Below are 9,060 nucleotides of genomic sequence, written 5' to 3'. Positions count from 1 at the left end.
CACCACAGATCTGAAAGACCTTGCCATATGAAAGCAATATGATGGAGATGAAATAGAATGTAATGATTCTCTGTGGGAAAAACATCTGGGTCTCACACTGACATAACAAGGTAAAGGAAACAACAATAGGAAGCTGTTTGAGAGTCATTGGGATTCTGCCTAAATCATCGTCTTGACATGAAGCACTGTGGGCACAAGAGATCAGAATCTCACCAGCTGAGATCTCACCAGCATGATTGGCAGACGAAGCTTAAAGACAACTGACACTCCCTGCCAATGCAGTTACCCTGGTAACCTTTGACAATTCCCCCTCTGGCTACATACAAATACAATAATACTCTGAGCAAAATTATGTCTAGTATGACTATATCTCACTATCACACAGGTAGTAGTTGTGGAATTGTTAGGTTAGATTACTTGTTGGTTATTACTGCATTGTCGGAACTAGAAGCACAAGCATTTCGCTACACTCGCATTAACATCTGCTAACCATGTGTATGTCACAAATATAATTTGTTTTGAATATGTTACATTGTAATGAAGAAAATGAAGTGAAAGATTTATCCAAATTGAAAGAGAAAGTAACTTTAAGGTTGTCTTTCAGTCGAGACCTCAATGTCACCATGGGATGGATCATCATTATCACAGCTATTTAAAGAAACACATGACTGGGATGACAGAGAGAACTGATCAACTGTAAGAAGAATTTGATTGAAGAGCTCCTTGCATCACCAGTCACAGTACTAGTAAAAAGTACAGGTAATGATTCTCCATTTGACAGGATGTAGTACAGAGTGCAGGTAATGATTCTCCATTTGACAGGATGTAGTACAGAGTGCAGGTAATGATTCTCCATTTGACAGGATGTAGTACAGAGTGCAGGTAATGATTCTCCATTTGACAGGATGTGATATTTTATTCCAGTCTTACGAACAGGGATCACTTATTGTTGTTGTGTCACTTGGGTTGTTGAATTAAGAGTTATTTTCATTATTTTTTATGTTTGATTATATTTTGAACATGCTGTAGATTTGAGGTCAACAACTTCTGCAACATGGGTGGTGGATATCTCTTAATTGATGGTGAGATGTTTTAATAATGTTTTATGATGACAACAGTTGTGTATGTATCTGTAACTTTGCATCATTTCACTGGTTTTGTTCTCATCTTTAGATGTGACGAGCACTGAGAAGAAGACAAACAGAATCTTTGTCTTGATGTTGATTCTCTGTCTTCACTTTGGACTGGTGAAACAGGTACACTATGAAAAATATAACCTCACACTTAATATTTCATTTACCTAGTTTAGTTTATTTACCCTGATTATAATAAATGATTTCAAATCAGGAAATCAAGTTGAGTAAACGAAAAGCCAATAAAATATTCCTTCATAGAACTTTACATTTAACACCAGCAGGGTTCATTAAAAAAAATGTACTCCTTTTACAGAGACATAAGAAGAGAAGATAGTGTCCCACTACTGTTGTTTCTAACAAGAAAAGAGAGTCCTTAAATGTTATGGGCAATGCCTGTGAATAGTCTTCATGTTGTTTTGACTTACGCCCTGAGCTATGCAGGAAAAACTATTGTGGATCATATCTTCGGCATCCTGCTTCAGGACTTGGGCGGTGGCTTTATTTTGTACTTTCATTGTGCACATTGACATAAAACAACAGACCAACACACAAGACTTAATACTCGTTTTCCTCACATTTAGCCTCACAAACAGGAAACTGCATCCAATAAGGGACTGGTAAACAACTCATCACCCAAGTAGGAACCTGTTAGGTCTGTATCAGGAGAATGTCACTAAAGAATGTTACTGTTACAGAACAAGATTTTCCCACTGGACATGGCACCTGATTCCGTTGATGACAAATACGATGGCTGCAGAGACGAAGCCTTTCAGAGGGTGGATGACTACTACCTCCCACATGAGAAAAACACCACCACTAACTTCAGAAGAGCCTGGGACATAGCAGAGAAACATGCATCCATTCCAACAGATGGTCTGCAGAAAGTGCATTCCGTCTCTATGTATTTGTACACAAATAACAAACCCCAACCTCCTTCTGAATCCATCTACATAGACTTCAACAAAGCAGTTAGACAAGGCAGGTATGGTTATGGAACATCATTCCAGTACCATTCCCTGCACTTCTATCTGACTGACGCCATGCAGATTCTCAAACAAAGTCAAACAACATGTTGGACCACCTACCTTTGAACCAATGTAACTTTTGATCGGGATGTTGTCAACAAAGAAATGCGCTTTGGTTATTTTGCCTCAAGTTCTTTACATAAGACTTTATACGAATTCGGAGACACATCCTGCTTTGAGATCAACACATGTTTTGGTGTTAACTTGACATATTACTCTGCCTATGCAAACGAGGTGGAAGTTTTGATTCCTCCCTATGAGGTATTCAAAGTGACCAACATCCAGACAAAGTCAGCAGTCAGTAACCTGTGGTGTAAAGTCGTGTACACTCTAAAGAGCACTGGGAAATGGAAGAGTGACCTGAATTGTAAAGCAATAGATACAGGCTACTGCTACATGAAGCTACTAACTGTGTTCATTGTCACAATCGTGTTCATATATTTACAACACTAAAATAGTGATTTTGTCAGACAGTGTAGGCAGCAGCTCTATAGAGATGAGATGATGACATGGAATGACATACTGAAGTCATAAAATAAAACCAATGTAACAGAAATATTTAATTAAAGTCATGTGAATAAATGTTGGTTAAAACTTATTAAGTGATAACAAGTAATGGTGTCACTACCATCATGGGACTTTTACTAATAGTTTTAATATGTGTTACATCATTCAACCTACATAACGCATAGTGTATTGTTTAAAAAATAATACAACTATTTTTTATTGTCAAACTGAAACCAAACCAACCTCAAAAAGCACTAATCGCTCAGCACTACCTCCTATCGTGGAACCAAAGTGTATTTTGATCAGTACAAAATATCAGTTTCGGTACCTTCACTTTGAGCACTATAGGCAAGAAAATAGGCAGAGATTCATTTGGAGCGACGTCCTGCTTTGAGATCACCACATGTTTTGGAGCTGACATATCACATTACTCTGTATTTACAGGAGAGAGAGAAGTCTTAATTCCTCCCTTTGAGGTATTCACAGTGAGCAACATCCAGAAGAAGTCACCAGAGAATAACCTTTCGCGTGAAGTCATCTACACATTAGTGGCCACTGTAGTTTGGAAGAATTGAACTGCAAATTGGTGCCAAAATAAATCAGAAAAGCAGTTATTTTGATGTTTTACAATCAACAGAACAGCTGCTACAGGCAACATAATGCTCTTTAATTATGTTCTGTATAGTACTGATCATCCCATCACCAATGTACAACGGGAAGTCATCTGAAACAAATATATCTTTCTCAGCTCTCAGGTGTAATGATCCTGTTAAATGGTTAAACCCGCATTACTTCCTCAGATTAATAATACGATTATTTTTGTGAAATAAAAAATTTAATGTGATTTGTAATTTGATTATATTTTCAGCATGTGCACTCCAGCTTTTGTTAAAAAAAATAAAATAATTGAGCATGATTAAATCCCATGTCCTGTGTATCCACTACCTGTACATCAATTATAAAGATATGAATTTCATCTCACTTCAAGAAAATGTGTCTGTTCTTAGGTTATAATTAGAATGAACTACAAATATATTTAGACTTAAGGAAAGATTCAATGATATAGACAAAGGTAACCTGAAGCTTCATTGACTGTGCAGTTGGGCATCAGATTGCTATAGCATATGATGTGGTTAGCTGATAAATTTATGTTCCACATCTATACAGGAGTTGTGAGATCTGGCAGGCAACTTCCATGTAGTCAGCCTGGAACGTAGCCTAGCTCATTAACGGGGTTGGATGAGGGATGGGAAGGGACTCAGTTACCAAGAAGCTTTCAGCAGCCATCATGTTGACTAGCAGAGACAGAGGTCATAGGGTGGCAGTGAACTGTCATAACATCTACTGTCTATTCACAGGTTAACTGTCATAACTACCTACTGACTAAACTGGTTCTTTTGACAACTGTTTGCACTGAACTCAGCCTGATGATGACTGTGTCACACCTTCAAGACAGCCTCAGCCTTGATAGCAGGGGGTTTCTGAAGGTGGAAGATCACAAAAGTGACCTTGTTAGTGGGAAAGATATAAACAGAAGTCACTCTGATGATTGACTGATGACTGGTATCATTCCACATGTTATCAAATTAATAATATTTCATGAAATATTTAAATGGACAATAAAGATATTCTATTATATTCTATTGTGTGTAATTGTGTGTTTGTGCGTGCCAGGGGCTTTAGTGTTTGTGGTTTGAAGGGCACACTACTGTATGTGCACAAATAACTAACCCAAACCCATCTACCTACACTATATTTGAACAAAGATAACTAATCCAAACCCAGCTACTTAGACTGTGTTGGAACACAGATATCTAACTGAAACCCATCTACCTAGACAGCATTAGAACACACAACTAAACCCATCTACCTAGACTGTTTTAGAAAACATAACAAACACCCTATTTCTTAGACTGTATTAGAACACACAACTAAACCCATCTACCTTGACTGGATTTGAACACAAATACCTAACCCAAACCCATCTACCTAGACTGTATTTGAACACAAATACCTAACCCAACACCAAACCCATCTACCTATAGTACATTTTAACACAGAAAACTAACCCAAACCCATTTACCTAGACAGCATTAGAACACACAACTAAACCCATCTACCTAGACCAGGGGTGTCAAAGTCAAATGGACGGAGGGCCAAATAAAAAAATCAGCTACAAGACGAGGGCCGGACTGTTCGAATGTTCATTGAAAAATTTTTAAATGACGCATATAGTCTAGTGAACCTAATTGAACCTACTGAAAACCTAACAAATATATTACAATATGATCAGATAAATAAAGCAATATTTTCTTATGGCTCTGTCAGTAATCTTTAATTTTCAACAGACACAAAAGACAAATTTCCTTTATATAAATATCCCCATAACATGAACATTAAATGAAAGAAACCGGTATTCAAGGCACCATCAGTAGACTATATTTTCTATTTTAGCAAAAGTGGGCTAAATTTACTTCAAAGAAAAAACAATAATAGCAATTTTCTATCATCCACTCAACTGAAATATTTTAAAAATATAATTGGATTGAAATACAAAAAATAAAGTGCAAAAATCTATTAATCAAAAACAACACTTTGTTTAAGGAGAAGTAACATGCAGTGAAAACAAATATTAAATTTTAACTTTTAAACTTGAACTGAGTAAAAACTCTAAATATGTGATTGCACAGTAATGTTCACTTGTTTGAGGTTGAGGGTGATACTTGGTGGTGTCCCATCTTTTCCACAAGTTCATCAATGTTCGGGGTAAGGCTCTGAGCTGAAGAAATCCTCAGAATTGAGTGGAGGTGTTCAGCAGTAAGTCGACTTCTGTGTGATGTTTTGTTCAGGTTCATCAAAGAAAACAGTTGTTCACACAGGTATGTGCTGCCAAACATAGACAACGTTTGAGCAGCCTGGATGCGCAGCTGGGGCATTGTGCCGGGGAGGAAACGGGCGAACTCCGCAGCACCCACTGCCGCATATTTTGCCCTCAGTGCATCATTGCATTGGAGGTCAATCAACTCCATTTGGAGGTTTGGTGGTGAGCTTTCCACGTCAACAGCAAATGGGTTACCGAGCAGTTCCAACCTGCTTTTTTGTGCTTCAAAGTCAGCAAATCGGCGTCGAAAGTCAGCGGCAAGCATACCTATTTTATCAGCCAACTGTGTGCTCGGGAACGCACTGGTAGAGAGCTTCTCTTTCATGGTCTGGCAGCTGGGAAAGTGGCTCAAATTTTCTTTCCGCATCTGCGTCTCCCACAGAGTCAGTTTGGTTTTAAATGCCTTCACTGTACTGTACATATCAGAGATGACACGATCCCGACCCTGCAGCTGCAAGTTTATTGCATTCAGATGACTCGTAATGTCACACAGAAAAGCCATTTCACACAGAAACATTTCGTCTCGGAGTTGTGTTGTGTCTTTCCCTTTGCTGTCCAAGAACAGACAAATCTCCTCACGAAGCTCGAAACATCTTTGAAGCACCTTTCCCTGGCTTAGCCATCGCACCTCTGTGTGATAAGGCAAATCACCATGCTCCGTTTCTAACTCCGTCAGAAATGCCTTGAACTGGCGGTGATTCAAACCTTTGGCTCTGATAAAGTTAACTGTGCGCGTGATGATGCTCATTACATGCTCCATTTTCAAGGCTTTACCGCACAACGCTTCCTGGTGTATGATACAATGATAAGCTGTCAGCTCACCTGTCGCGTTTTCCTCTTGCATCTTTTCCCGTATCTTCGCCACCAGTCCGCTCCTGTGTCCACACATCGCAGGTGCTCCGTCGGTTGTCAAACCCACGAGTTTTTCCCAAGGCAGCTCCATCTCATTTACACATCTTGACACCTCTTCATACAAATCATGCCCCGTAGTTGTGCCATGCATAGGACGTAAAGCCAAAAACTCCTCTGTCACGCTTAGGTTGGAGTCCACTCCGCGGATGAAAATTGACAACTGGGCAATGTCAGAAATGTCGGTGCTCTCATCCACAGCCAAGGAATATGCAATAAAATCTTTTCCCTTTTTCACAAGCTGCTCTTTTAGATTGATGGACAACTGGTCTACTCTCTCGGCAATGGTGTTTCTGCTCAGACTCACATTTAAAAAGAGTTGCCTTTTTCTGGGCAAACTTCGTCACAAACTTTAATCATGCAGTTTTTGATGAAATCCCCCTCCGTAAATGGCCGGGCTGATTTAGCGATCTCTTCTGCCAAAATAAAACTGGCCTTGACAGCAGCCTGGCCTTGTGATTTGGCTTTTTTGAACAGAGCCTGTCGAGATTTGAGGCCTCGTTTTAATTCCTCTGCCTTTTGTAGCCTTTGTTCCATGTCCATATTCTTGTTTTTGTCCGCGTGTTTCGTTTCATAATGTCGTCTCAGATTATACTCTTTCAGTACCGCCACACTTTCTCCACACAGAAGACACACAGGTTTTCCAGCTACCTTCGTGAACATATACTCCGACTCCCACCTTGTTTGAAACCCCCGGTTCTCAGTATCCACCTTCCGTTTTGCCATTTTTGATGGGTATCTGAAAGTTAATTTTACTGTGATGCTGACGACTGCTGTGCCAATAAATATTGAAATGAAGCAGCCTACTGCTCGGTGCGTCACCTTTGCATTGTGGGAAATGTAGTATTGGTGCGTGTAAAAGATCTGCGGGCTGCCGGCTTGCTGCGGGCCGGTTCTAATAATAAATCAAGATCATCCCAGGGGCCGTAAAAAACCTTCTTGCGGGCCGGATGTGGCCCGCGGGCCTTGACTCTGACATATGTGACCTAGACTGTATTAGAACACACAACTAAACCCATCTCCCTAGACTGTTTTAGAAAACATAACTAAACCCATCTATCTAGACTGTATTAGAACACACAACTAAACCCATCTACCTAGACAGCATTAGAACACATAACTTAACCTATCTACCTAGACTGTTTTAGAACACACAACTAAACCTATCTACCTAGACAGCATTAGAACACACAACTAAACCCATCTACCTAGACAGCATTAGAATACACAACTAAACCCATCTATCTAGACAGCAATAGAACACACAACTAAACCCATCTACCTAGACTGTTTTAGAACACACAACTAAACCCATCTATCTAGACTGTATTAGAACACACAACTAAACCCATCTACCTAGACTGTTTTAGAACACACAACTAAACCCATCTATCTAGACTGTATTAGAACACACAACTAAACCCATCTACCTAGACAGCATTAGAACACACAACTAAACCCATCTACCTAGACAGCATTAGAACACACAACTAAACCCATCTACCTAGACAGCATTAGAACACACAACTAAACCCATCTATCTAGACTGTATTAGAACACGCAACTAAACCCATCTACCTAGACAGCATTAGAACACACAACTAAACCCATCTACCTTGACTGGATTTGAACACAAATACCTAACCCAAACCCATCTACCTAGACTGTATTTGAACACAAATACCTAACCCAACACCAAACCCATCTACCTATAGTACATTTTAACACAGAAAACTAACCCAAACCCATTTACCTAGACAGCATTAGAACACACAACTAAACCCATCTACCTAGACTGTATTAGAACACACAACTAAACCCATCTCCCTAGACTGTTTTAGAAAACATAACTAAACCCATCTATCTAGACTGTATTAGAACACACAACTAAACCCATCTACCTAGACAGCATTAGAACACATAACTTAACCTATCTACCTAGACTGTTTTAGAACACACAACTAAACCTATCTACCTGGACAGCATTAGAACACACAACTAAACCCATCTACCTAGACAGCATTAGAATACACAACTAAACCCATCTATCTAGACAGCAATAGAACACACAACTAAACCCATCTACCTAGACTGTTTTAGAACACACAACTAAACCCATCTATCTAGACTGTATTAGAACACACAACTAAACCCATCTACCTAGACTGTTTTAGAACACACAACTAAACCCATCTATCTAGACTGTATTAGAACACACAACTAAACCCATCTACCTAGACAGCATTAGAACACACAACTAAACCCATCTACCTAGACAGCATTAGAACACACAACTAAACCCATCTATCTAGACTGTATTAGAACACACAACTAAACCCATCTACCTAGACAGCATTAGAACACATAACTTAACCTATCTACCTAGACTGTTTTAGAACACACAACTAAACCTATCTACCTAGACAGCATTAGAACACACAACTAAACCCATCTACCTAGACAGCATTAGAATACACAACTAAACCCATCTATCTAGACAGCAATAGAACACACAACTAAACCCATCTACCTAGACTGTTTTAGAACACACAACTAAACCCATCTATCTAGACTGTATTAGAACACACAACTAAACCCATCT

The 9,060-nt window shown here is 39.2% G+C and overlaps 1 pseudogene; it reads left to right on the top strand.

The window, feature by feature from the left end:
- Positions 1 to 872: 872 nt before the first annotated feature.
- On the top strand, positions 873 to 3,062 carry LOC135561549 (ecto-ADP-ribosyltransferase 5-like; annotated as a pseudogene).
- Positions 3,063 to 9,060: the final 5,998 nt, after the last annotated feature.

The sequence above is a fragment of the Oncorhynchus nerka genome, linkage group LG18 (genome assembly GCF_034236695.1).
Source record: "Oncorhynchus nerka isolate Pitt River linkage group LG18, Oner_Uvic_2.0, whole genome shotgun sequence".
In the NCBI taxonomy this organism is placed as follows: Eukaryota; Metazoa; Chordata; class Actinopteri; order Salmoniformes; family Salmonidae; genus Oncorhynchus; species Oncorhynchus nerka.
This window is presented reverse-complemented; position numbering and strand designations above follow the sequence as displayed.